We start from the raw sequence: 26922 nt of genomic DNA, 5'->3' as shown, positions 1-26922 counted from the left end.
ATCGCTGCACCCTGGAATCTTCTGAAGGACAATTTCCTAGTTTTACACAAAAAAAAACAATGAAGGTAATGTCCCTGTAGGACATTTGTTAAGCGGAGTCGTCTTTCGCAGCACTTCACAGAGAGCCATAAATACGAGCCGAGATCGATAGCTGTGTTGCGTACACCCCCAACGACTCCGAAGGAAGTTGGCAGGTCCCACAAGCCCGCAGGCATTAGCCGCCATCTGTGGAAAGTTAAAGGAGACATGGGTCTGTAGGCCGCGCCTCCGAGGCGCTCAGTTTTCGTTGTGGACGTCTCTGAGGCAGCATCGTTGGCTGGCTGCCGAAGCGCCCCGCGAATGGGCTCCGAAAATAATGCGGCGACGGCAGTCCATTCAGCCTTAGCGGCGCGATTCACGTCGACCAGGGCCGTGCGTAGTTTCGACAAGCATGTATAACGCCATGTGACTGCCTCGTCAAGATGACAGTGGGATCTACAACGTATAAGTGAGCCTAGAAAAAGCATGGTTGAAGGAGTTTGCGAGGTGACTCGGCACATAACCCCAACGTACGGATACGAAGTAGCTTTCAGGTGAGTAGAAGCAAGCACTCGCCTGTTGTTTTGTGTAAGAATTCACAGTAGCAACAGTGTTCTCTTCGCTGCTGACACTTTCCGCACGGCACAACAGAGCTCTGATTGGCGTCGATCGCGGAAAGCTGTACGGCTGTTCAGCCATCTGTGCAAGTGACACTGTTTTTTTTGTTTATTTCTTTGCGGAAGATGGTGGTCCTACCGCCAAGCTCAAAGTCTGCAAAACATCACGAGAGTGTGTTGATGTGTCTGGTTCGTGACCGTCAGTGTTTTAGCTGTCAAACAACGATACATGAATTGAATGAGTTCACCGCCCAGTTATAGGAAACAAATTTGTCGTGATTGAGTTTGCAGATACGAGACGTATGAGACAGACGAATTAGGGATATGAGCAAGAACTTCCACCAAGTCCGACCTAAAGGTATAGTGGCGAAACCAGGGCACCAACCAGGAATAGAAAGTTCAAAAAAATTTCTGAACTTTCCCGTTGACGGAAATGCGGAATTTCAATGCGGCAGCTGTCGTATGACCAAATGGGAAGATAGGCGCTAATGCGAAAGTTGAAGCGTTTTTCTTCATTAAAACAAAAATTGTAATGATAATATTTGCCAAATGAAAAGAACTCTTTATTTGTTTTCGATTCAAGTAAATAGATGATATTTAGTTGGACCACCACAGGGGGCAATTCGCGTAGAAATATGGGCAAATATGACGATTTTGCGAAAGTTGAGTTACTTGGGAGATCTAAAAATATGTTTTTTCTTTCAGTTAACTATGTATTCACTACTCAGATATTCCTAAAAAGAGCAGTATTTCAATACTGAAAGTGTAAGCATAACGCATTTTGTCTAAATTCTTGGAGACGTAGATGTTTGTAAAATTGCAGTAATATTACTGAGTTTCTTGCATAAGAACTTTCTTCTTCTTCTTAAGAACTTTTACTGAACATGTAGACCAAATTCGGTAGAGAAAGAACAACACCCAATAGACATTCCGGAAAGTTCAGAAGGCAGGCATGTGATCATAAAGTTTTTTTTTCTCGGAAATATTCCACCATTTCACTGTTTTCACTGCAGAATCAGCACAATTTTTTTTTCGAATATATTTGAGAAGGTCGCCTAAATGGCTGGAACGTTTGGCGTGGATTGACCCATATGAAAATGCCGCTTGCTGCGGACGTCATAAATGATGCTAGAAGCCCGAGATGCTGTTGGCGCCCTTGTTTTATTGCGCAACTCCAACCAAACATTAATAAAGCAGGGTTAGACGTTCACGACTTATTAACTACGTAATTAGCTACAACTCGGGACTCGGCAGGTCTTCCTCGATAAAACATCTGCTCATCTGGCGGAACTGAATCTTTCTTTGAAGTGAGGCAGGAATGGAGGACCAGAAGGTTTCATAATATTACTTTAGCGAAGTTTGTTAGTACCATGTTTTTGTATGTGTACGCATCTACTCATGCAAAATTAAAAAAAAATCTGGGACAAGAGTGCGAGGTTGAATAACACCTAGGGTACGCCAATATTGAGAGCCATTCATCATGACCTTAGGTATACAGGTTGACCGAGAATTCTGGATGACTTGCGATCCAAAATGCTCTATATTAAACTACTGCTGCTGCACATACAATTCCAAAAGGAAACGTGTGGTCAAAATATTCAGGGTGTTTTGTGCTCCCTTTTTCATTGTAAAACCTTACGTCTGTTCACCGTGCCAACCCGAATATAGTTGTGGTAATGGGACACGCTAACAGGTGCGAATAGTATATATATGTGTATATATATATATATATATATATATATATATATATATATATATATATATATATATATATATATATATATATATATATATATATATATATATATATATATATATATATATATATATATATATGTGAGATCTAACAGACAATAATGCCAAGGAAAGTATAGGGGAAGATATTAGACTGAATGGTAATGTAAATATGAAGAAAAGTGGGTGAAAAGATAACTTGCCATGGGCCAGATCCGAGATAACTTGCCCACGGCAAGTTATCTTTTCACCCACTTTTCTTCACATTTACCTTACCATTCGGTCTAATATCTTCCCCTATACTTTCCTTGGCATTATTGTCTGTTAGATCTCATTAATATTATGTAAAACACAGAAAAACGAGCCCTTAAGTATACACTTCTTTCCTATATATATATATATATATATATATATATATATATATATATATATATATATATATATATATATATATATATATATATATATATATATATATATATATATATGAGATCTAACAGAAGAGACAGTAATGCCAAGGAATTTACAGGGGAAGTTATTAAAACCAATGGAACCAATTCCATTGGTTTAACAACTTCCCCTGTACATTCCTTGGCATTACTGTCTGTTCTGTTAGATCTCATTATTATTGTGTCAAAACACGAAAAAACGAGCCCTTAGATATACACTTCTTTCCCTTATATATATATATATATATATATATATATATATATATATATATATATATATATATATATATATATATATATATATGTGGGAGTAATAATTCAATGGGCCAGTTAGTCTTCGTGAAGGTATGGGATATGGCACAACGGGAGCGTTGTATAAATATATTTATCCTTGTTGGGGAAATAAATATATTTATATTGATCCTTGTTGACAACGCTCCCGTTGTGCCATATCCCATGTATATATATGAAGTGAAACAGACGCGAGTACGAAGCATTTCATTGATGTTTCGCTCGGAGTCCGAGCTTCAACAGAATGAAATGTGCAGAAACATTGCCGTTTAAATATACATGCTCATATCAGGCAGAGTAAAGATATGCTAACAAGAACGGATATATAAGCGTGAACGTATCCATGAAAATGCGTATTAGCAGCTCCAGACCACCACTGATACAAGTGGTACAATGACCGTGCCTATAGTATACACGTGTGGAGTGGAAAAGATATACAATAAAAAGGGAAAAGTAAAACCACTAAGGTTCACCTTGAGGACCTTGACTGAGACTGGCTAATAAGGGAATGAATGAAACAAAATGGTAGAAGACAGGGAAATTACACAGACAAGCTGGCGGTGGGCTACCCTACATTAGGGTATTAGGAAAAGAGAACAAAGTATTAGGGAAAGGAGATGAAAAAAAGGAAGCATGTAGTCAATTCACTGCAGCGCTCAATATTCCACCCCACGTCATAAGTGTTTGCTTGAGCCCGTCGTTCCTAATCTGCACGAGTGCCCTCACTTTCTTGTGAGCTAACAATAGATGCGAACAGAGTTCTCATAGCATGTAGGGAACGTGGCTGACTGTTTTGTCATCACAGGGCGTTGCAAAGTACTTGTCTCTCTCAGGCAAAGCGAGGAGCATAAGATAGCTAGTAGGTCATGTTTTCTTTGGTCACAAAGATCACGGGTCACGTCGGCAAATAGTACCAATCTTTCAAATACAAAAACATAGTGCGCACAATATAGAACGCATCAAGCTAAAGTTGTTTCAACAAAAGAACTAAGCTACTTGTCGTTCGACCATGCGCACCACTCACAAAGTTACGCATTAAAAATGTCAAACTAGAATTCATATGTTTAATGGCGCTTAGTAAATACCATGGAACACTGGAATTCTTAACCTGGAGATATTCGCGCGTTGACATTTCATGACTTTTCGTCTGCCGTCGATGTGTGACGTAAGAAGTGTGGGTGGTTTGGGGGGGGGGGGGTTGCGAAAAGACTACCACCCATTGTGGCAAATGCAGAATGGCATCGTGCAAATGGCTCTAAAGTTGTGGCTTCCTTCTTTCAGGCGTGGTATTCGAGTTGGTCGACAGATTATTGACACTGTCGGTGGACGTTTTCGCCATCACCGTCATGTTGCGTATAAAGTCCAAATGGATAACAACACCTTGCGCCTCATACGTTCAAGGTGCGAGTAAAAGCGTGTGATTATTGCAGATTAGCAGGACAAAATCACAGATAACAAGCCTGCCATCTCCGTCGCACTCCGTCGTCCGGCATTGAAGGCTGAATATATAGTTCAGTCGTACAGTGAGTTGCAGCATGTCGCCGTGTGGGCTCATCTCAGGAGGAGATAAAAAGATAGCTCATACCTTATCACGTGCTTAACACAACACACTTTGCATTTGTGACCTTTTCCCCATCGTCTTTATTATTGTGACTACGTCCCATGCTGGGGAATTGCCTTTCCCATGTCTCGCCAATCAACCCCGGTCTTCTACTTGCTGCGGGCACATTATACGCACGAATTTCTTAATCTCACCAGGTCACCAAACGCTGCATGCCACTCGCGTGCTTGCCATCCCAGGGAATTCAGTGTGGCACTGCTAATGACCAGCGTTTATCGAATCTTCGCACTTCAGTCCCGGCCCATGCCCATTTCTTCTGCTTGATATTGACGTAGATGTTTTTATTACTCGGTTGTTTCCAGAATAATTCTATTATCTCCTTGTTCTTTATGACAGCCGGCAAATCACTTAGCTCACTGGAGTGGCCGTATTTTCTTGCAGCAGTGTTTTGCAGAGGTGCGCCTAATCGGACCCTAAACCTCGCAGATACTAGCAATGCATGCAATACCTTATTCGCTTAAGAAGTATGCCCAATTGCAAACACCAGCAGTGCATGAACAGGCATTGCTTTTCGAGTCTTATACAATGACATAAGTAATTTGACGGACTAAGCAGATAGTACATTTTACATCCATTTGGCATCAGCATCAGGCTAATTGAATATAAAATGTACAAGGGCTTCCATCTAATAGATATAAAATGTACTGAGCTACGGATTTTCATTTACACATTCTTTCAAATAAATTTTCATTTGTTCAACCAGCACTTGCCTTGTTCCCTTTTTTTGTGTTTTATTATTTTTGCCTTACCCAATTATGTATAATGTTTTACTTGTTTCAAGTATTGCATTGATTGCTGCGCCTTCAGGGTGAAACTTTTACTTTTCTTTTTCTTCAGCTCATAATTACTACATCTCAATTGAAGAATTGCCGGGAGCGATCCATATTGTTTACTAGGCCACAGTAATATACTGAAAAATAACACTTGCACTTATTCCGCTAAGTCGATTTAGCAACATAATTAAGTTTGCATTTGCTCATAGACACGCTCTGACCTCACGCACTTCATTTACCGAAGAGGCTCAGTGTTTATTTTTTCATTCCTCGTTCGTTCGCAAAGCACACAGACAACTCAAAAAAAAAAAAACGAAGTTCTTGCGACGATGGTGATGCAGTGTTTTTTTTTTGTATTCACCAGGAACGTCACCGTACGGTACGCACGATTTTAAATAATTACGTCAACGTATAGACGAATAATACTTCTTAGCAGACCTTGACATTATTTGCAAGGGCTGTCCCAAAATGCTGCGCGAGAAAGATCTGTGCAAGAAGCATGTTCTATATAGTACGCACTAGTCTGAAACGGAACAAACATGGGTTTGAGCCAACAAACATAACGGTTTGAGCCAAGAATTATTTGACAGTGCATACAACACTGCACGACCTTTGCAAATTTCTAAGCTTAATTCATGAACAGTTCAAACTAGCTTGGGGCAAGATTCCCGACAACGTTATCGCGCGTCCTTTGGTCTCACAAATTTACATTTGGAGCGTAAATTTGGGGACTTTTCTTGACAAAACCGTGAGTATAGCTTTCGGAACTTTTGCAGTAACGTCAGCTGAGCCATATAAGTAGCCGTGCTGCAACTAACGTCGAAAACGCGATCTTTATTGCCAGCTGCTGTGATCCCAACGCACATGCAAAACATCGGTTGATCATTATACTGCTATAGGTCGCTGTAGATCTATAGGTCGTTGTAAGATCATTTGTGTCATTAAACGGCTGTGGAATGTGGACGCGTATGACGTATGCTGTCTGTCGCATGTTTTTTTTCCATGGGGACACGGACCTTTCGCGAGTATTTCGGCCAGCCATTTGCTGCATTCGCGCTGGCTGAACTGGCACTTGACGCCCCGTACTCTTGCACAGCTGAGACCTGATGCTTATTTCGAGATTGTACGAGTGCAAGCTATGCGTGAAAACCGATGGTTCGATGATCAAGCTAAGATCTTTTAAGAGGACAATGTTTCCACACACAAGCCGGAACACTAACTGTTTTCGGAGCACTTTCATTTTGCCGCAGCGTTTCTTCTATTCCTTGTTTCAGTATAGGTGTATAGGTTGCGTCGGAATTATGAATTTAAATAAGAAAAACCATCTACGTGCACGGCGTTCCCTGTGGTGCATGTCATATAGACCCTATCAAGCTATGACAATATGTGCAAGTACTAATTGATGTAGCTCATTCTTGTTCTTTGGAACCTTTGACATTCTGGCTTTTACAAGTTGTCACCTCCTCTCAAATGTTCGAAACATCTGTGCATGTTTACTCTCTACGTCGTAAAAACGCACAAAAAGGATCGTTTTTTTCGGGTGATTGTCTCTGAATCTGGCTTACGGCAACGTAATTCAGGAAATGTATTCCGATGTTAGGAGTCAGCAGCACGACGGGCTCGCAATGCAGCTGCAGCTCGGCCTCGCCGCCAATGATTTGCGGTGAGAGCCCAGCATCGAAGAGAGCTTGCCGTCAAACAAAAACGGCGCTGTGGGCCAGCCAAGCATACGTGAAGTGGGCGCGCCTGCAATAAAACCAATCACTTCTCTATAACTTATAATAGAGGAATATGTAGGCATCCTTCGCGGGTTAGCCGATAATCTCCAAGCAAGCTACTGTAACATCATTCACTTTGTAGATATGAAGGTGATCTTTTTTAATGAATGCAAACGAGTGCGAACTTGTGTAGCAAACACACAGCGACACACGATGGCACCTATCCTACGTTGTTTTTTAATGTCCTGGTTAAAATATTTACGCAGGTCTACTTTAACAACGCAAAGGAAACAATCTCTTGGCATTGCGCTTTTGAGATGGAGGTCACTAGTTAATCAGCTACTGCAATTGCACTGAAATTTGATAGCATCGAAATATACATAAACAGAAAGATGCAAGGAGGAGGACAAGAACAAGAGAGAAGGCAGGGAGGTTAACCAGGCACATGCAGGGTTTGTTATCCTACGCTGGGGGAATGGGAAGGGGCAGTATAAAGAAAAGAGAGAGAGAAGAAAGAGAAGAGATAGAGAAAAAAGGGAATGTCAGTCAATGGGCTTACGCGTATGCAGCGGCGGCACTACATAAATGTTAAAGATGTTCACTTAGGCCTGTAGTACTCAAAAAGCACAAGACGGCTTTGACTGCCTTTTAAGCCGACGAAAGAGAAGGACGGTGCTCCACTAGCATCTGCATAGAGAGTGGCCGATCGTCCAATTGTCGCAATCCGTCAGAAAGCTTCTGTTTTTCAGAGGCAAATCGAGGGCAACAGCATAGGAGATGGTCGATGTCTTCTTCGGTGCCGCAGACGTCGTATTCCGCATAGTCGGTCAATCCAATGAGGGTTGTATATGCTTTTGTGAAGGCAACAGCCAACCAAAGGTGACAAAAAAGCGAAGCTTCACGTCGACGTATACCCGGATGGAGGTCGTAGCTCAAGTCGAGGGTTTATTTCGTAGAGTCTCGTATGTCTATGCTTGGGGTTTTCCACTCCAGCAAATACAGACTACGTGCCAAGTCACGAAGTTTCTTTGCAGCATCTATCCTTGACAAAGGAATTGGAAGGGTGTGCTCTTCTTCGTGGGATGTGCGAACCACGTTGTCTGCGGAATCTTTGCCACTGATCCCACAATGACCAGGTAGCTATTGTAAATGGACCTGGTGGCCTAGTTCTGTGACGTGGTGGAGAAGCTTGACAACCTCGTATACTAACTTTTCGTGGACCACGTCAAAGGACTGACTGCATGCCCTCTAAGACCGGTTTCAAGTCGGGAAACACAGCCCATTTACTCGGAATCTGGGATTTGATGTTCTCTAGGGTGTCACGCAAAGCAGCAAGTTCTGCCGTCGTAGACGTAGTGACGTGTGGCAGCTTGATTCGCACAGTGATTCCTCTAGCTGGAATCACCATCGCACCACCAGAACCAGACGCTGTGATTGAACCATTGGTGTATTTGTGCACGTGGTTATCGCACATTTCGTGCAAGAGGTGCTAGCTGAATTGTTTAAGGGCTGACGAAGGCAAATTTGATTTTTTTCTGTATCCCTGGAATTGAAAGACGTACATGCGGAAATGTCAGGCACCACGGAGGATACACCGATCTCTCCGCAGGCGTAAAACTTTACGTAAATGATGCACGATGCGCACAGACAATTGTACTCAATTTTGTGCGAGGCCTCTCAGTTGTGATGGTTTCCAAGTGGTGAAAGTGATTCCTAGAATGTTGCCTGAGGTACGTAAGCATCGTTTCAATGGTGATGTGCGTCATAATTGAATAGTCCTGTGCAATGGCAATGATTTCAACCGTCGTTGCACAGTGGGGTAAACCAAGGCATATCATGAGAGCCTGGACTTGGATATTTTGGAGCGGGCGCAGGTTAGTTTGGCACGTGTTAGGTATGACAGGTAGGCTGTACCACAGGAATCCAATAAATAATACCTTGTACAGCTGTAGCATAGACTCGACAGACACCCCTAACTTTTCCAGCAAGGAACCTGAACAAGTGACGAATGGCGGTCAGCCGATTTTTCACGTAGCTTACGTGTGGGGTCCAAGGCAGGTTTCGGTCGATTATGACTCCCATGAACCCCTGAGTCCGGCTGCATGACACCAATTGTCCGTTAATTGATATGCTGTAAGCGGACATTGGCTTTCTGGTGAAAGCCTCGACTGCACACTTCCCACTTGCGATTTCAAGCTCTTGTTTATGTAGGTGGTGTGATGTCACTGATGTTGCCTTCTGAAGTCGAGCGCAAAGTTGAAGTCGAGTCACACATGATGTTCACACAAAGATGTCATCAGCATAAATGGAAAGTCATACGCTGCTTGGTTGCTTGCCAACTAGTCCAATGAGTGTTAGGTTGAACAACGTCGGGCTAAGCACTCCGCCTTGCGGGACTGCTCGGCTGCAGTAATACTCGGGTGTCGGGCCATTCTCTGTCTGCACGTGAAGTGACCTATTCTGTAGGTAGCTCAGAACCCACATATATATCATGCCACCGAGTCCTATTCTTTCTAATGCGCTGAGAATAACTTCGTGGGTGACATTGTAGTAAGCCCCTTTAACGTCAAGAAACAGAGCAGCAGATAACCGTTTTCAGGCCTTCTGGTATTCTACTTACGTCACCATGTAAACTACATTGTCAATTGATTAGCGGCCCCGTCTGATCCCGGACATGGCATCTGGATATATTTTGTTTAAGTATCATTCCGGACGCGTTAAAATAATTCTTTCCACAACTTCCCCCACAGCTTGCGAGAGTGATCGCGCAGTTAGAGGAAATGTTGAAAGGTGACTTGAGAAGTGGAATCAGGTGACTTGACTTCCATTTCTGTGGAACCATGCTAGTTTGCCAGGAACCGTTGTATAGCGGCAAGAGTGCCTTCCAAGCTTGATCTCCTAGGCGACACAAAGCGTGGTAAATGATGCCATCAGGTCCTGGCGCTGAAGAATGTCTACACAAAGGAAGCGCAGCTTTTAGTTCTTCTATTGAAAATGAACTCTCCATTCGGGGAACATGTGAGAATACAGAACAGTCGGGTGTCTTCGTCCCAGTTGTCTATGTGACGTTGTATTATCGTTTGTGTGCGTTTGGCCACTCTCCGATCATCAAATGACTTCGTGCGACAATAACGTCCGTCTGCGCGAAGACAAATTGCTCGGAGTTTCTCAAGTTAAATGCCCATATCACTGCGAGATGACCTCACCGGAAGCGAACGCGCGGCGGACTGCAGGGCACTTTTCATTGCGTCCTCTAGGTTGAAGGGTGAGCCGCCAAGATAGTCTTCCATGATTAACTTGTATTTTGCCAATCGGTCCACTGAACGGCTCCAGGGGACTTGATACTTGGAAAACCGTCAATCTTCAATGATGTTGGGATGTGGTCACTACCCCTTGTTTCCAGATCCAAAAACCAGTGCACTCTTCTGGCAAACGTGGGTGAGACGAAAGTGAGGGCCAGACAACTACTATAGGCCGATCCACGCAGATAAGTAGGGCTGCCGTCATTCACGAGGATAAGTTCACATTCACAAGCGAAAGACATTGTCTACCTCTAGTGTTGACCCGGGAGCTTCCCCATAAGCAGTGGTGAGCATTGAAGTCACCAGTTATCGCCCATGGCTGGAGAGTTGAATTCGAAATTCCGCCCAAACGCTCGCAATCTAGACGACTTGATGGAGGCAAGCAGGAGGAGGTAAGCTACCCTGTACAGGAGTGGGGGAAAGGGTCGGAAAAAGGATAGAGACAGAGAGAGAGAGAGAAATAAACGTTTATTTAGAAAACAGTGTTCCGAGTGAGGCCGGGTGTCACCCTAAGGTGGCAGGGTTCCCTAGTCCAGGTACCCTCTGGCTTCAACTGCCCTCTTGGCCCTGGTGACGAGTTGTCACTGGTCTTCCGGGTCGTCGAGGACGAGCTTGCCCTCCCACGTTTCCATTAGGTGTTCTTCGTTTATTCTTGGGGCTTGGTCCCGCTCCAGTTGCACGTCGTGGTTTTCGTGGCACTGACATTCAAGGAGCAAGTGTGCGAGAGTGGCTGGTACGCCGCGGAGCGGCAACATGTAGCCATGTGTCATCTGGTAGAGGCGGTGCATTACTATGCCATGTATGTAAGTGTTGCTTTGTAGGCATCTGAAAATCTAAATCACGCTCTCTTCTTTGGTTAGTCTTGGACGGGGTGGAGGGTACGCCCGTGACTCCAGCTTGTAGTGTTGAACTAGCGACGAGTAGGTGTTTTCAACTACCTCCATCTCTGCAGCCACGAATCTCCTACAAATAATGCAAGCTCTGCTCACCAGCTGCGTCACGTACGCGATGTCATACCTCTGTTGAAAAACTGCAGGAATGAAAAAACCTAATGCTGTGATAAGAAAGGCAATGGGACTACCACTCTTGAAAGGCCATCGGACTACCACTCATGGCTTCTACTTCACAACTTCTTAAGATGGGTGTCCACATCACGTGGCAAGAGCTCGCGAAGGCTCACAAGAACAGCCAGCTGGAACGACTCAAGCTCACGCCCACTGGGAGGTCGGTACTCCGGTATCTCAACTACAGCAATTCATACTTTGCGGATGCGGACCGGAATACGCGCATCCCGGTAGACGTTCGAGAGTCCCAGTCCATCGCGTCTATCCAACGCAACGTGCACGCCACATTCCACAAAGGTAGACGAAAGGCTACAGCAGAAGCTTTGCAACGAAAGTTCAGGCAAGACCCGAACGCCTGCTTTAGTGACGCGGTCAAGTACCCCCGTAGAAACGCGTATGCTATCAGCGTCGTCGACTCTCAAGGCCGAAATTTAGCATCGGCCACAGTCAAGGCACGCCACTCAGACACAACAGAAGAAGCGGCAATTGCTCTCGCCACCACCACATGTAAAGGCGCCGCGGTGATTTTCACTGGCTCGCAAGCCGCTTGCCGGAATTACGTGAAGGGCCGCGTCTCAGCCGACGCAATTAATATCCTGCAACATCGAAGCCCTTCACTTCCATATACCTGCGTAATCTGGGTTCCTAGACACGAGGGTCTACAGGGAATGAAACGGCTCACGCCGCTGCCCGCGAGCACGTCAGCCGGGCTGCCCTGGGGCCAAAGGATACCCGATCTGTGGCTGCTTAGAAATAGAGAGATATAAAATAAATTAGAAAAAATTCACATGCGTACACATTCAGGGAGTTCCGGTCACAGTCGTTTGGCAGGCCAGTTGAACGCAAGAAGCGCAGGAGCGCCTTCACATCCTTCTTCTGCGACATAAAGTCCTGTCGGTAGCGCAGGATTCTTTCTTCCGAAAGAGTCCGGTTGTCTAGTACGTCTACTGCATTGCAGAGTGACTGTCTCCGCGAGCAGTATTGTGGGCATTAACACAGAATGTGCCAAGTTGTTTCGTCACTGCCGCAATGGTCGCATGCAGCAGCGTCAGCCATTCCTATGCGGAACAAGTACGGATTGGTAAATGCGACGCCTGACCGCAATCTGCGCAGCATAGTAGCGTCTCGTCGGCGTAATTCCGGAGGAATTCGAACACAGAGTTGGGTGTACCTTAGACCCAACTCTGTGCATGGGTGAGATGTGACTCGTTCTATTGCGACGTGGTCTGCTTGCAAGCAAGCATGCGGAGTTTCCGTGCAGTGTCAGCTCTGGAGAGCGGAATCGATATTTGATCGCTTTGAGTATGAGCAGAATGGGCAGCTTGATCGGCCCGTTCATTGCCAATTATTCAACAATGACTTGGAAGCCATTAAAAGGCCATTTCATGCCCTTTCTCAATGAAATGATGAGTATTTTCTGCAATCTGGAATATCAGCTGTTCGTACGGGCCGTGGCGTAAAGGTGATAGAATGGATTGCAGTGCCACCTTTGAGTAAACAGTAAAGTGAAAAGTTGGGCGAGTTGGTGCTGGTTCATGATGATACGGGGCGCGAAACAAACGACACTTCGTCTCTGTTGTGTGTCGTTTGTTTCGCGCCCCGTATCATCATGAACCACCTTTGAGTCACTGAAAATTGCCCATTTTGTGGCTGTTGATTGCCGATGAATTGCAATGCGGCACGGAGAGCTCCCGTTGATGTCGTAAAGTGGGAGGTCTTGAACTTTCTTGTCGTGTCTTTTATTGATATAACAAATGATGCCGTTAAACTCTGTTGTAAAACAGAGCCGTCGGTGTATACGTGTATACAGCCTTGATACGTCTCGTATAACAAGAGTAGACCAAGCTGCCTAGGAGCAGGTGACGACATATCTGCTTTTTTCTGGATGCCAGGTATAGTTACCCTGATGTTAGCCTGAGTCAGGCACCAAGCAGGAGTCGAAGGCCTGGCTGTGGGTGTGAAGCATGTTGGCGAAGAGTCACCATATGTGCTTACCGTTTGGCAAAACGACGAACTTGGTCTGTCTGCTGGTAAAGAGGCTAGGTGGTGGCAGGGTGTCCGAGCAATATGCCTTATATGTGTCGTGAGTGCGTCAACGTCTATATGTGTCGTGATGAGGTGGTCACCGGCGATTGCTATAGTAACCATTGTCGACGCACTACGAGGAAAGCCGAGGCAAAACCGGAGTGCCTGAGACTTAACACTATGTAACGTTCGTAGGCTTGTTTTGCTTGCATTGGTCAATGCCAGTAAGCTGTAGCGCATTTATATTTAGATATGCACCTCATCCACCCCGGTGGATCAGTGGCTTCAGAATGCTCGGCTGCTGACCCGAAGGTCGCGGGTTCGATTCCGGTCGTGGCAGTTGCGTTTCAATGGAGCCAATAGGGTAGAAGCCTGCGCCATGTACTGCGCAATGTCAGAGGACGTTAAAAAACACCAGATGGTCGAAATTTTTGTTGTCCACCCCTACAAGATCTCATATAATTACGTCGTCCTTTAGGAACGTAAAGCCTGACATATTAGTAATAATAATAGTAATATTATTAGTACTAGTATTAAGAATAAATGTATAGACCCCTTGATATAGCTTCACGATGTGTTTCGTTAATGAGAGACCAATAAATACAGCCACACGCGCTTCCTTTTGTGTACTTTCTTTCGATGGCCCGTCACGCGTGTAACCCCCGCCCTGCGCAGGCCACGTCGGAATGCGTGCAAACTGTACGATTACGTTTACTGTTCTAGTAAATTTGCGCGTGTAACGCAATTAACCCCGCCCTAATCGAGAAAGAACAAAAACACCAACTATGGCAATGCTAGAATATTCGATGCCGCACGTAGAAAAGCCGAAGCGCCTTATACCACCTGATCAGTTTTATGGATGACCGTCGATTGTGATCGTCACTGTTGTCCCGCTTTGAGGGTTACTTTTATCGCTGAGCACCAATCTGCACAATTAACGTTCCAATCTATGTCCCATTGTGTCCTACATTTCTCACCATCATGACCACGTGACAATACGTTTACCTTAAGTAAATTACTTGGAGCATAAGGGCGCACATAAGGCAACTTGTGGTAATGTCATTTCTTGCTAAAGGACTCTAAGGTGCGATAAAGGTGCATTATCATAAAAATAGGTTTTCTTGTGATTTAAAAGCAAGTAACCTTCTATGAAATAGTTGGAATAGTTTCAAAGTTTAGGCAGCCGGGAATATGTAGGTTGCTTTAACAGTGAAGGTCTGCGTTAATTTCGTGACCCCGGAACCTCGTATCATGTTGCCCGTGAACCACCCGCACTGAAGCTGAGGAACATTTGCAATAACCTCGCCAAGCCGTGTACGCTCATAAATGGCAGCAGCTACCGCTAAGCCAATGAAGGAGACATCACGTGTGCCTCGCACTGTTTCGTTCTGCAACAGAACATCCTACCACCTGGCCAGTCGGCGCATGCGCACGGCCTGAACTGCGTCCACTCGATGAGATGGTTCTACTTGGCAGCGTTGCTAGAAATTCATCATGAAAACCAAAGAACTTACGATCTTCATTACCTGCAAGAGTGATCGAGTGTGACCTCGACTCTACAGTACACAGAGTACCTGACTGCGCCTGGTTGTGCCTAGACAGACATGGGGATTCAAAAGTGCGTATCCGAGGCTCAAAACAGCGCATCTAGAAGCTATATATGTCGGTAGACAGTAGTGGTAACAGCAACGACTGACCAATTCAGCCTACTTAGCCGAGGAAGCAGCCACAAAAAAAAAAGGTGTCTACGAGCCGATTCTGACAAAGCTCGACAAGAAAGCACTAGAGAGGGGCGAGACAGAGATTGGCGCGTGAAAATCTCGACATTATGTAAAGCTTAGTAAAAACGAATACTTACATTTCTGGCACTACCAAGCTACGCACGACTTAGTGTGAACTTCGCGCATTTGTTTTATAAGGCGAAGTAAGCGATAATATGTTGTTTGAAGCAAGCTGCATGTTGGAGGAGTTTTACGTGCGAAAACCACGACGTGATTATGAGGCTCTCCACACTGAGGAATCCCAGATTAACTAGGGAACACGTGGAGTTCTTTGCCTTAAATCTAAGCACAGAGGTGTTACTTTTTTGCAATTCACTCAATCATAAATACAGCCACCTTGGAAAGAAATCGATCCCGTACCCCGGGGCTTATCAACTTGACACTTTATGTGTTGAGCTGCCACGTCAGAGTTTCAGGCCTAGTGTGACAAAAAAAAAAGTTGCACTTTCATATAGGCAGCTGCTTTCGCGAATAACGTATGTCATTAGCAAAATACGGCAATTCATGTGCCCATGTGCATAGCAGTGTGTAGTGCCTAAAATGCACTCTAACGATCTTTATCGACGTCACTGCCAACATCATTTACAGCGCGTAGAAGTGTGACTGACATCTTTTTGAGAGGTATCACGTGCACACAAGCTTCGGTAGGTGCCGCGCACATGCGTGATCAGTGCTGTTGACAAAGGTCGCAGATGCTTGCTGCATTGCACATTTCTGCCAGGCTCGGACTGCGAGAGGTACTCTATAGGCATACAGGGCAATGCCATGGCGCTTTAAGGTGGATCGATACGGAGCTGCTACGTTGACTTTCGAGTAGTGGAGCACTGCATTTGTAAGTAAACTTATGCCTGAGTTTGTGAACACCTCTGTCTACCGCGTAAACTTTGTGAATCGTACGTTCCCCATTACTCTAATTTTTATGTAGGAGAGCACTCACTCTCTTTATATCTCTATCGCTCTCTTTGCCTACATAGTACGTTTGTGCAACAACGCATCTAGCGGATGTATCTGCGTACTCTTAGTAGCCAGCATTGTTGCTCCCTTTTATAACGGCACCAATAGAGCTGACAATACTGGTTTCAAACTACACAAAGTTGCTACCTTAGCCACTGCGTTCGTCGGCTGAAGAAAAAAACGAACAACCCACCTACGTGGACTGTGGTGATGGGCAAACCGTGCACCCAGTGATTGACTGGGTTTTCCTAGTTGTGGAAAACGTGGAACTTAAACCTGACACAATATTTGTCGTACTGCACCCTCTCTGCTTTTCACAAAAGCAAACTGCCTCTACAACTGATTGGCAGTCCTTGTGCACCTGTTCATCCCCTGAAACACGCCAACACAGACGAGGGCACTTTCAGTGTGTTTAGAGGGATTCAGTTGGCCGACTGGAATTTGCCGCGCAAGGCAATCCGCACATTTACATAGCTGCACACTCGATTGATACTGCGTCTGGCGATGACGAATTACAGCTGAATCCTTTGTGAAGAGTTGGCCTGTTTTAGCACCAACTCTTGTACGCAGGTATCATGGAGTTACGCCTGGTGCGGTATTACTCTTCTGGCACGGAAAATTGCCTCTAGTAATATGGCTTGTTGTTCAACGTTAGGACTGTAGAAGTCTTTTCATGAACCTATTTCGAACACCCGTGTGGTTTTGTGGTATACTTAGCAGCCATGCCGAATACATAAATCTGAGTCCCAGTGGAAACCTGAATATCATTTCTTGCATGCTTCGGCCTCTGTTTCTCAGGGAAAACACAAGTTTTTCGCTCAGAATCAATACCACTTGCCCCGACACCAATTCTTTTCTGCTACACGATCAGATATCGCGTTAAATACATCACTCCACATGAATTATCCACATTTATTCTTAACTGAGCAAGGCAGACGCATCTGTGCTATGCATAGAGTGTATTGTCTTACTTTAAAAGTGATTGCAGTACCTCATCTTTGCCGACCAGCTGAGATGCTGACCTGTATTTTAGGTCATGGTGAAGTGTGGAACCAACAGTCTTTCTCGCAGCCGAGGCACTTACAATGCTTATTTGTCTGTTTCTTAATTTTGACGTTGCAAAGCGACTCAGGCTATGAAGTACAACTTCGGGTATTTTGAAGCATGCGGGGCAGGTTAACGTGCTATAAGAGCCAAAATAAGGGCTTACTGTTGTGCGTAGTCATTATCTGGAACACACTGCTCGAACACTAAGGACGCACACACACACACACACACTCATACACAAACACATACACACACACAAACGAATACAGGTACATGAGATGAGACCGAAATAAGACTGCTTAGAGCAAGAGGGACAAGGTAGCATGTTCATTGCGCACAAGGGGAAAGCACTGGCACCGTGTGTTACAATGGCTTTTATTTAGTACTTAGCCTCCGTCTAAACACGACCAGCACCATCGGGATCGAACCAGCTTCGTCTTTGATTCAGCAGTCGACACCCGTAACGACTCAGTCACAGCCGTGGCTGGGTAATGTATGTCTATAGTCTCTATGATCTTTCGCATACATAAGAAACCTCGGACTTGAAATGCGATTATAATATTTAAAACAGTATTTATATTCCTAATAATAATAATATTATTATTACCTTTTGCAGTCTGCCCGAAAACCGCTGTGTATTGTTGAGGAATGCTTTTGGGCAGGGCTTCAGAAATTTCCACCAATTGGAGTTCCTAAACGTGTCAAGGCCTAAGTAGGTGAACTTGAAGCCTTCATTGCGAAATGTGGCCTTCAAATCACTAGTTGAGCACAGCTTAGGCAAGTTAAAGGTCAAGTACAATCTTTTCATGTACAAGATGTTCTCAGATTCATCGTGTCCTAGGCTGGCCTGCGGTACAGCTACAGAAATTTACATCACCGCAATACATCGAGTGAATATGGTGCTGCAGAATCGAAGCATTCTTTTTAATGGGACAGTAGTTAACATCTACAGCTCTATTGGACGTATCGAAGATGAAAAACGTATTAGTAAAGGAAACAATGTCGAAGCACCATTTGTAGGTTTTGTCGACAGTGTAGAAAATTTCATGTGGCGGGAAAAGCGTTCAACTGGACAAAATACATGCACTTCACTGTTGCGGACTAATTTTAAACCATAGTCAAATCGGTTGGCAACCTGTCGTGAATAGTAAGATTTCCAGCCCCGTCCTTTCAAATTCAATGTAAAGATTTCCAGCCCGTTCTTTTCAAATTCCATGATAAATATGATGCCGAACAATAATATGATGCCAAACGAATTAGAGAAAGAAATAGCTACTACGGCTGAGTACAGTGTCAACAACAATAATGTTGATCAGTCTGCACGAGGCGATTGCCATTCAGTATGTGTGTGTGTGTTAGGGGGCAGGGGCGTGCACGCGAAAGAGAGTTTTCCACGGCGCCTTTGCACGTGGCGTGCAATATGCTTTTGTCAATAAACTGATTCATGTCAAGGTTGTGGTTTTAGCACAGTCGAGCCGCTATACCATTTACGCCAATTGCCCATGAGCTTGCACTCTACAAAACGGCCGCGTTGGCTTTCGCGCCACAAATTGGGGGTGAAACAAAGCAGCGGGGTCTTTCGGCGCACCGATGACGCCTTCCAATTTAGCTCTGAAGATGTACGCGAAAAGCGCTTGATGCGTTCTCAGACCGCAAGACAACGCATGAAGCATTTATAGAACTTTCTTAGGGAGAGGAGGATTTCTTTCTTTCAAGGCTGTTCCACAGGAATACAAAATGTGACGTTACAACCCCGGCAGAGCATTTTTGGGAGCTCACGCATCATAGCGACAGCTCAGAGAGAACTGTGGTGGCGACCAGGGAGCCTACAGTGAAAAGGTCGATATTCGGCTACCAATTGTGCAACTCTCAGAAAAAAGAATAAAAGTTATCGATGCTTTATTGTGTGAATACCAACATCTGATGAGTAAGACTCCCTTGAAAGAGACACGTTAAACTTTTTTGAAGTTCAAGAACTCTCCAAACAGAATATAACAATCTCCAAAGCGAGTTCACATGTCTCTTCAAAGACAGTCAGATACTTGGCAAACCAGGACTGACCGAAAGGAATATAACACGCACTAGTGTTTCTTCAGCTGTGCTCACGTAATGCTGGAAAGATATAGGTCAAAAGAGAAGGAAGAATGAATATTATTAGTAGCGCTCCCTGTTTTCGAATAAGTATGAAGAAAATACCGGTAGTACTTTTGAAAAATTGGATTTATCCGATCAGCTCCAGTTTTCAGAGAGCATTTTCAAAGCTGAGAATTGCCCATTGAAAAGAGCGCACCTCCACCAGCGGCAACAACCTCGTGGCGTATGCTTGCGTCTAATATACCAAGCTTTTATTATATCACCAACAAATGCAGGTGTTTTTGTTCCTTTGTTTGTGCTTGTATGTGTATGAGATTTCAAATTGAAATCTCTCAGGCATTTAAAAACGTGTAGTGTGTACACACGTTTTCATGTTCAGTTATAAATTGATTGATTGATTGATTTGATTTGTGGTGTTTATAGTCCTCAAAACCACGATATGATTATGAGAGATGCCGTAGTGAAGGGCTCCGAAAACTTCGACCACCTGGGGTTCTTTAACGTGCACCCAAATCTGAGCACACAGGTCTACAACATTTCCGCCTCCACCTGGAAATGCAGCCGCCGAAGCCGGATTCGATCCGGCGATTTGCGGGTCAGCAGGCGAGTACCTTAGCCACTAGACCACCGCGGTGGGACAAGGTGTATATTAATTTAAAATTTTAGTATATTGAGAATAATAATAATAACAGTTCTTTTAATTTCTTCAGAAGTGTGAGGGAGGACGAGAGAGAAAGCTGAGAGGCGGATTGGCTGCCTCCTCCTCCTCCCCAAAGTTCACTTTGGCAAGTTGACAGCATTGTACATCAAAAGCCTCACCAACAGGGCAATTGAACAAGTCAGAAACGCGAAAAAAACGGGAATGCGGGGTTTTTGGCAGTGATTCAAAGCAGTATCATTGCAAATAAAATTTACGACACTGCGACAACTTTTTGTGCAAAACAAGCAACAAGTTCTAAAGAATCGAAAATTTACGAGAACTGAACAACGATAACCACCGAATTTACTCTCCTCGCCCCCTAAAAAAATAAAAACAATCTTAAAGACCCCTCCCAATCATAAGGAACGGAAACTGTGGAAGTACGAAGCCCTAATCATACAATGACCGTCTTCATCGCGTGTACCGCGTGATCAGTCCTGAACACCAGGCACCTAAAAGCTACTTGCGAATTTCGTGATTCCACAAAAATAGCAGTTCTTCTGTTTCCAGTGCTTCTACATCTGCCACAGTGATCTAGTCCTCAAATAATTCATTGATTGATATGTGGGGTTTAACGTCCCAAAACCACCATATGGTTATGAGAGACGCCGTAGTGGAGGGCTCCGGAAATTTCGGCCACCTGGGGTGCCTTAACGTGCACCGAAATCTAAGCACATGGGCCTGCAACATTTCCGCCTCCATCGTCAATGCACCCGCCGCAGCCGGGATTCGAACCCGTGACCTGCGGGTTAGCAGCCGAGTACCTTAGCCACTAGACCACCGCGGCGGGATCTAGTCCTCAAAGGGCCAGTCAACAGGCTCCAACTTTTTTTACCCACTCCAAACAATCTCGTCCATCTTTCGTACACCTGACCAACATCGTTCTAGTGGCAGGGACTTCAACTTCATTTCATTAGTGATGTTGGCTTCTTTACTCGTTGTGGAGACCTGGTTTAGACCAATCGACTGGCAGCGTGCAGCTTCACGTCACTGATCGCCAAGTTGACGTCACTATGCGTGGACGGAGGTTGGTCACGCGTAGGAAAGATGCGGAGCTCGTTTGGGGTGTGTAAAAAATGTCCGAGCCTGTTGACTGGCCCTCTAATGGGGCTCGACTGATGACGCAAAGGTTCGCAGGAGCCTATCCTGGCCACGGCGGCTGCATTTTCAATAGAAGCGAGAATGCTTGAGGCCAATGTATTTACCCCCGTATTCACAAACGATCCTCGACTCAACTACCACCCTTCACTTGACAGAGTTGAGCACTGCGCCGCTGCTCGGCTGAAATTGACGCTGCACAGCTCGAGAATCGCACCACATTATCGCTGATCTGCAGTGACTTGCCGTGCCTAGAGAGAGTGCTTCCATCGGCTTTCTCAAGTAAAGGTGAAGCGTTGAGTTAAAGGACGTTCTAGAATACGGGGGTTAGATTTACGTGCGCGTTTAAGAACCCCAGGTGGTCTAAATTTGCGGAACGCTCCAGTAAGGTGTCTCTCAGCATATCGTGGTTTTTATACGTTACAGGGCCACTAAAGGCAAGTATTAAGTCGACATTGATTGTTGAAATAGCGGTCCAAAAACCCCGCAGTGTTGCTTTTGTACCATGCAAGGGCCTATTTTGAAATAAAATCCCATTTTAGTGTTCAACATTGGGTTAAGTGCACCTCAATTACCCGCCTCAAGATGCGGACCAACCAGACCAACTCACGTCACTGTTGCCGTGCATGACGTGGCCCGGCTTTACAGCGCTAGTAGCAGCAGACCGAAAGCAGCGGGAGCCACAGCAGCAACAACGACCATTGACCGACTTCCCACTATTGGCTTTGAGATTGCAGACGTTCTTAGAATAAACTTTGCCCCGCTAGATGGCACGAACTGTCCAGTGTAACTACGTAATAATTGAATTTTCAAACCACTCGTGCCAGTCCCCATAGCAACGTCCGGCGGTTCTTTTTTTTTTCATGAATCAAACAGAAATGAACAGGCAGCATTTTTTTGCGTCTCTTAATGCATGGAAGGTTCTTTATCTAGTGCAGCTAAATCGATTACTAGTGATTAATTGTAGGCGGTTCGTCTGATGTCATCAGGATCATTTTGAGAATGTACTACTGCGGGGCATGTGTTTTTGTACATTTACCTCAACTTCTCGGTATGTAGGACACTGTTGATAATATTGTCGTTTTTGATGTTGTCATACGTTGAGCCTTCACTGTGAAGTAAATTGTTATTTGACTTTAGTGTCCCTTTAAACGCGAAGTATTGTTGCTATAGTATTGCTTCGAAATGCGACTGGGAAAAGGCATAGGAAAGAAATTTAGAACACTTAGGCATATTAAAATATATTAGTTGCTATTCCTGTTCCCTCCCTAATTGTTTCATTCCATTTTTGTAATATCATGTGTACAATAGGCGAACGGAACATTTTGCGATCTCCCATCCTATCATTTCCCTTTCTGTTCTTAAAGACGATATTGTCTTTGTTTAGAAAAAGTTATTGTCACAAACGTCAATATCACTTGGGATACTTGAGCACATGAAATTTTGGTCTGTCTATGTGTCTCTCGCACTATTCAGTCACCCGGCCAAGTTTAAGCACTTGCTGAACACCCAGCTATACTTAACTGGTGGCTGCATTCATAGTTGTTAAAATTGTCGACCAACGAGCATATATTACGCATATATGAAACGTAACATCACTACGTCAGTATTAGGTGGTGTGTTCCTTTACTAGAAACTACATGAATGCGTGACTTGAAAGACCATAGGGTTTTTACGGAGCACTAAAATTTCCATCCTATGCACAAAAAAGACGGCTACCAGAAGGCTATCGTGTTTCGAAGACATTTGCAGCGTAGCACTGCGCTTCGGGGCGAATCTTTTTCCTCCTCCCTCCTATTTGTTTTCGAGCTTTATCGAGAACGTAATTTGTGGGACGGGTCTGATAAAATGTGATATGTTGCGTATTGATAAGATTTGTTATCAAACACGCACAACTCAGTGATCCCTACACCGGAGACGTTTTTCACGCGCCTTGAGCAGTTTACATTCACACATAGATAGTAAACGCATACAAGAATGACTTGGATTCTCAAAAACGATAACATTCTAGGCTTAATCAAACTGAACATTTCTCACACCTTAGAATGAATACTATGAAATTTTTGCTGCCAATACCCAGCTGATGAAAAATACCGCCAGGCCTGCGCGGTAGGCGCAACACAGTCACAGTGAAAGCTAGAAGAGCGGCCTTTCAGAGCCTTTTCAAAACACTCAATGGGTAACTACTGCAAGCACACTTGCTTGGTACCCACTAGGGCATTATTAAGAAGCTTTTGGGTAGTAGACCAGCATTCAACATGCTATTGTTCGTAATTCTTTAGAGAAGCGTGGAATCCGCTAAACACTTGCAAAGAATTTAGTGCCAATTGTCCATGCAGTGGCTGACGACGATGAGGAATTAAGGCTGAAGTGTGTATGTGCCACAGGTAATAGGGAAACACGAACAAGAGTTTGTAATGGGTTGGAGCATTGGGCGGCCCACTCGTTACGCTATTCGTATTGTGTGACGACTGATTGTTCTTTCGCTGTTGTAAAACGCTTTGTAAGTCGTATTAACGCGATTGCTTTCCCGACATGAAGCCTGCCTAAGGCAAGTTTGACAACAAGTCACAAGCACCGGTGTGCTCGTGAATGAAAGCAATAGAGTGCGGTTGTTACATGCAATATCAAGCTCGAAAACAGGAACGCGAGCTATAGGCGGGGCTAAATAAATTAGTGAAAATTGAAGCAGAAAACCCGGGCTTATTTACACATCAACTGAAGGTTGTCAAAAACAAAATTGAATGTCTTGAAAAGGATGAACATAAAGGAGCAGTTATACGAGCAAGAGCTGAGAGATACCTAGTGGGAAGCCCCGACAAAGCGAATCTTGTCAGATGAAAAGACATATGCGCGAGCTCACGATATACTAGGGATAGAATTGAATGGTAAAATATTGAGAGAACATAAAGATGTCATAAAAGCTTTTGAAAGCTACTATCAAGACTTGTTTGCTTATCGCGAACCAAAGGAGCCGTGTTTTGTAGATGCGTTCTTGATAGAAATGCCGACACTTTATGCTGACACGAATTTATTGGAAATGTCTATTAGTATAGGGGAAATTGAGAAGGCTATCGATGATCTTGGCATCGGAAAATCACCTGGTTCATATGGCATTAATTCCCCCTTTTACAAGGCGTTCAAAGAGAATAGGACCGCCGCATTGCATGAGGTTTTTTCAGAGTCTTTAGATCGCGGAACTCTGCCTCCATCGTTTAATCGGGCGCGCACTGTACTGATTGCTAAAGGGAAAGAGCAACATGTTTTACGCAAAGTGACAGGATACAGGCCTATCACGCTAACAAACGTACATTATAAGGTGTTTATGAAAGTTATGGCTAGGAGGTTGCAAAGAGTTATATACAAAATGGTCAGGCCACATAAGACTTGTGCCATCAAGCGTAGGAGCATATTCACGAATATTCATGTCGCCAGGAGCATTTTGAAGTACTGTGACGGTGCGCTTCTGAAAGTAGCCATGTTACAAATTGATATAGCCAAGGCTTTCGACATGGTTCCACACAATATACTCTTCATGCTAGCTGATTACGTTGGTCTTGGTGCGATCATATGTAAAGGTATTAGATTGGCATACAAAAGTTCAACCACAAATTTAATTGTAAATGGAGAACTCTCACAGCGCATACAAGTACTTTCCTCCGTGCGCCAGGGGTGTCGTTTAAGTCCTTTGCTCTTCGCTCGATTTTTGGAACCATTGTGTCAGAAAGTGATTCACCATGCAGGGATTAATGGTTTCAGGTTGCAGTCATGTGAAGTGCGTGTTGTGGTATACGCCGACGATATTGCCTTTTTTGCAGTTGATAGAGAGAGTGTCACTTCGTTATTAAAAATCACTCAAAGGTTTTGTGAAACGAGTGGAAGTTTAATGAACAAAGAGAAAAGCATTGGTTTACGTCATGGTAATTGGGACCTCACGCCCAGTTTTCTCCACAAAATTCAGTGGCTCACGATACCTAATCGTTACCTAGGGGTACCATTGGACAGGTATCAAGACAGTTAAGCGTTTTGGATTGAAAAGGCTGAAGAACTGCGCGCGACAGCCGAAGGAATGGGGCGGTCGTGACTTATCAATTTTCTCTCGGTCAGCTGTATGTAACGTCTTTCTGGCTGGTAAAATTATGTACCTCTTGCAAGTACTTAGTTTTACACGTAAAAGCATTCATAAAATCCACAGGATATTCCCCACGTTCATCTGGAGCTCTACATGGGAGCGAACATCTAGAACGAACTTGTTTCGGCGAGGTAAGCAAGGAGGGCTATCTTTGTGTCATCTTTTTATTAACCAAGTAATATCACGTTTCCTGCTAATAAGAGACCAGAGAGACTCTTTTTCATGGTGTTTATTTCAAACAACGCTCTTACACCACATGCCTGATTTCTTTGTATCTTCAATCTTCAGAAAGGGGAGAACGACACACCTTGTCACCGTTCTTGCGCGAAGTTGTGTTTTCATATCGCTTCTTAAGGGCAAGGTTTTCGATAGATTACCTAACTAATGCGAAAAGAAAGCGCCTTATGAAAGACTTAATACAGAATGTATTTCCTGTGCCCCCTTACCGTTCAAAGTATGAAAAATCATTTGGACATGACGTACTAAAGCGAGTTAAAAAACATGTGTACACCACCCAATGTTAAAACCTTCTTTTTTAAACTTCATACGAGAACCTTGCCAGTAAAAACGTGGCTTGAAGAGAGACGGATATATGTACCATGGGGAAGCAACTGTCTCCTGTGTAACAAACCTGAGACTATTGAACATGTGTTTATTGATTGTAAGAAAGCTATTTTCTTTTGGGACATTTTACAGAGGACTTTAAAAAAAAGATTTACCTCTTACTTCATATGAAATTCGTTTTTTGCCTTGTGATAGTTCTGTGAAAAATTTGGATGTTATATTTTTACTTGGTCTTCAGTCGGTTTGGCGTAGTATGCTATTGTACGGACACTGTGATGTAAGAGTTTTATCAGTTAATGAGTGTTTCGTGGAAGCTGTTATAAAAGTGCGAAATGTGTATAAGACTACCTACTGTGTTGAAGATGTAATATCTTTCTTTCATGCGTTATCACACATGAAACACGTTTAATGGTGATTGTCAGATTATCTTAACCTGGAGTCAAAAAGGCAATAAAGAGAAAAAAAACCGGTGTAGCTCAGTGGTAGAATACTGGGCTGGCACCCAGTGGACCCGGGTTCAAGCCCCACTGTGCCATCGGTGCTAGGTCATGCCTGCCTAAGTTCATCGTGTCTAGGAACGATAGTGCGAGCACTTGGTAACAGCGTTCACACTTAGTAACAGCATTATCTGAATGTATTTCTGCCCGAGTATGCCTTCTCCACCTCTTGAAAAACGCAACTCATTCATCGCTATCGGTGAAAGTCATTCCGTTGTTTCCTGCCTGACGCACGTGCAGCCTGGGTAAAAGAATACGGTCTCTGCTTATTGCCCTCAAGGAAGCGCTTTTCGCTCCAAATTATCTAAAGCCTGTTATTACGAGGAAGCTATACACTGATAAGAGCCGAGCGCAATTGACGCGTTTGCGATCAACACATGAACCCGCAGACAAGAGGAGAAAAAATAAACTCTATTGTGTGGAAAACATATCTTGGTGCGTGT

The 26922-nt window shown here is 44.2% G+C and overlaps 1 protein-coding gene and 1 long non-coding RNA gene across 7 annotated transcripts in view; one reads left to right on the top strand and one right to left on the bottom strand.

The window, feature by feature from the left end:
- The window catches only part of LOC142767455 (uncharacterized), a 326266-nt gene that overhangs the window by 67059 nt on the left and 232285 nt on the right, over positions 1-26922 (bottom strand). For 2 of the 3 annotated variants that reach the window (XR_012884892.1, XR_012884891.1), the window contains exon 1: positions 15471-15735. The exons of the other annotated variant lie outside the window; for it this stretch is intronic. This is a non-coding gene — a long non-coding RNA (uncharacterized LOC142767455). Of the gene's footprint in view, positions 1-15470; positions 15736-26922 lie in introns of those variants that run through there. 3 annotated transcript variants of the gene reach the window in all.
- LOC119179754 (putative sodium-dependent multivitamin transporter) overlaps positions 1-26922 on the top strand; it is an 84604-nt gene that overhangs the window by 8520 nt on the left and 49162 nt on the right. For 2 of the 4 annotated variants that reach the window (XM_075869156.1, XM_075869153.1), the window contains exon 1: positions 16085-16225. The exons of 1 other annotated variant lie outside the window; for it this stretch is intronic. The gene's annotated coding sequence lies outside the window, so the exon portion shown is untranslated. Of the gene's footprint in view, positions 1-311; positions 573-16084; positions 16226-26922 lie in introns of those variants that run through there. One more of the 4 variants, XM_075869155.1, reaches the window with a different exon arrangement.

The sequence above is a fragment of the Rhipicephalus microplus genome, chromosome 7, assembly GCF_043290135.1.
Source record: "Rhipicephalus microplus isolate Deutch F79 chromosome 7, USDA_Rmic, whole genome shotgun sequence".
NCBI lineage: Eukaryota > Metazoa > Arthropoda > Arachnida > Ixodida > Ixodidae > Rhipicephalus > Rhipicephalus microplus.
This window is presented reverse-complemented; position numbering and strand designations above follow the sequence as displayed.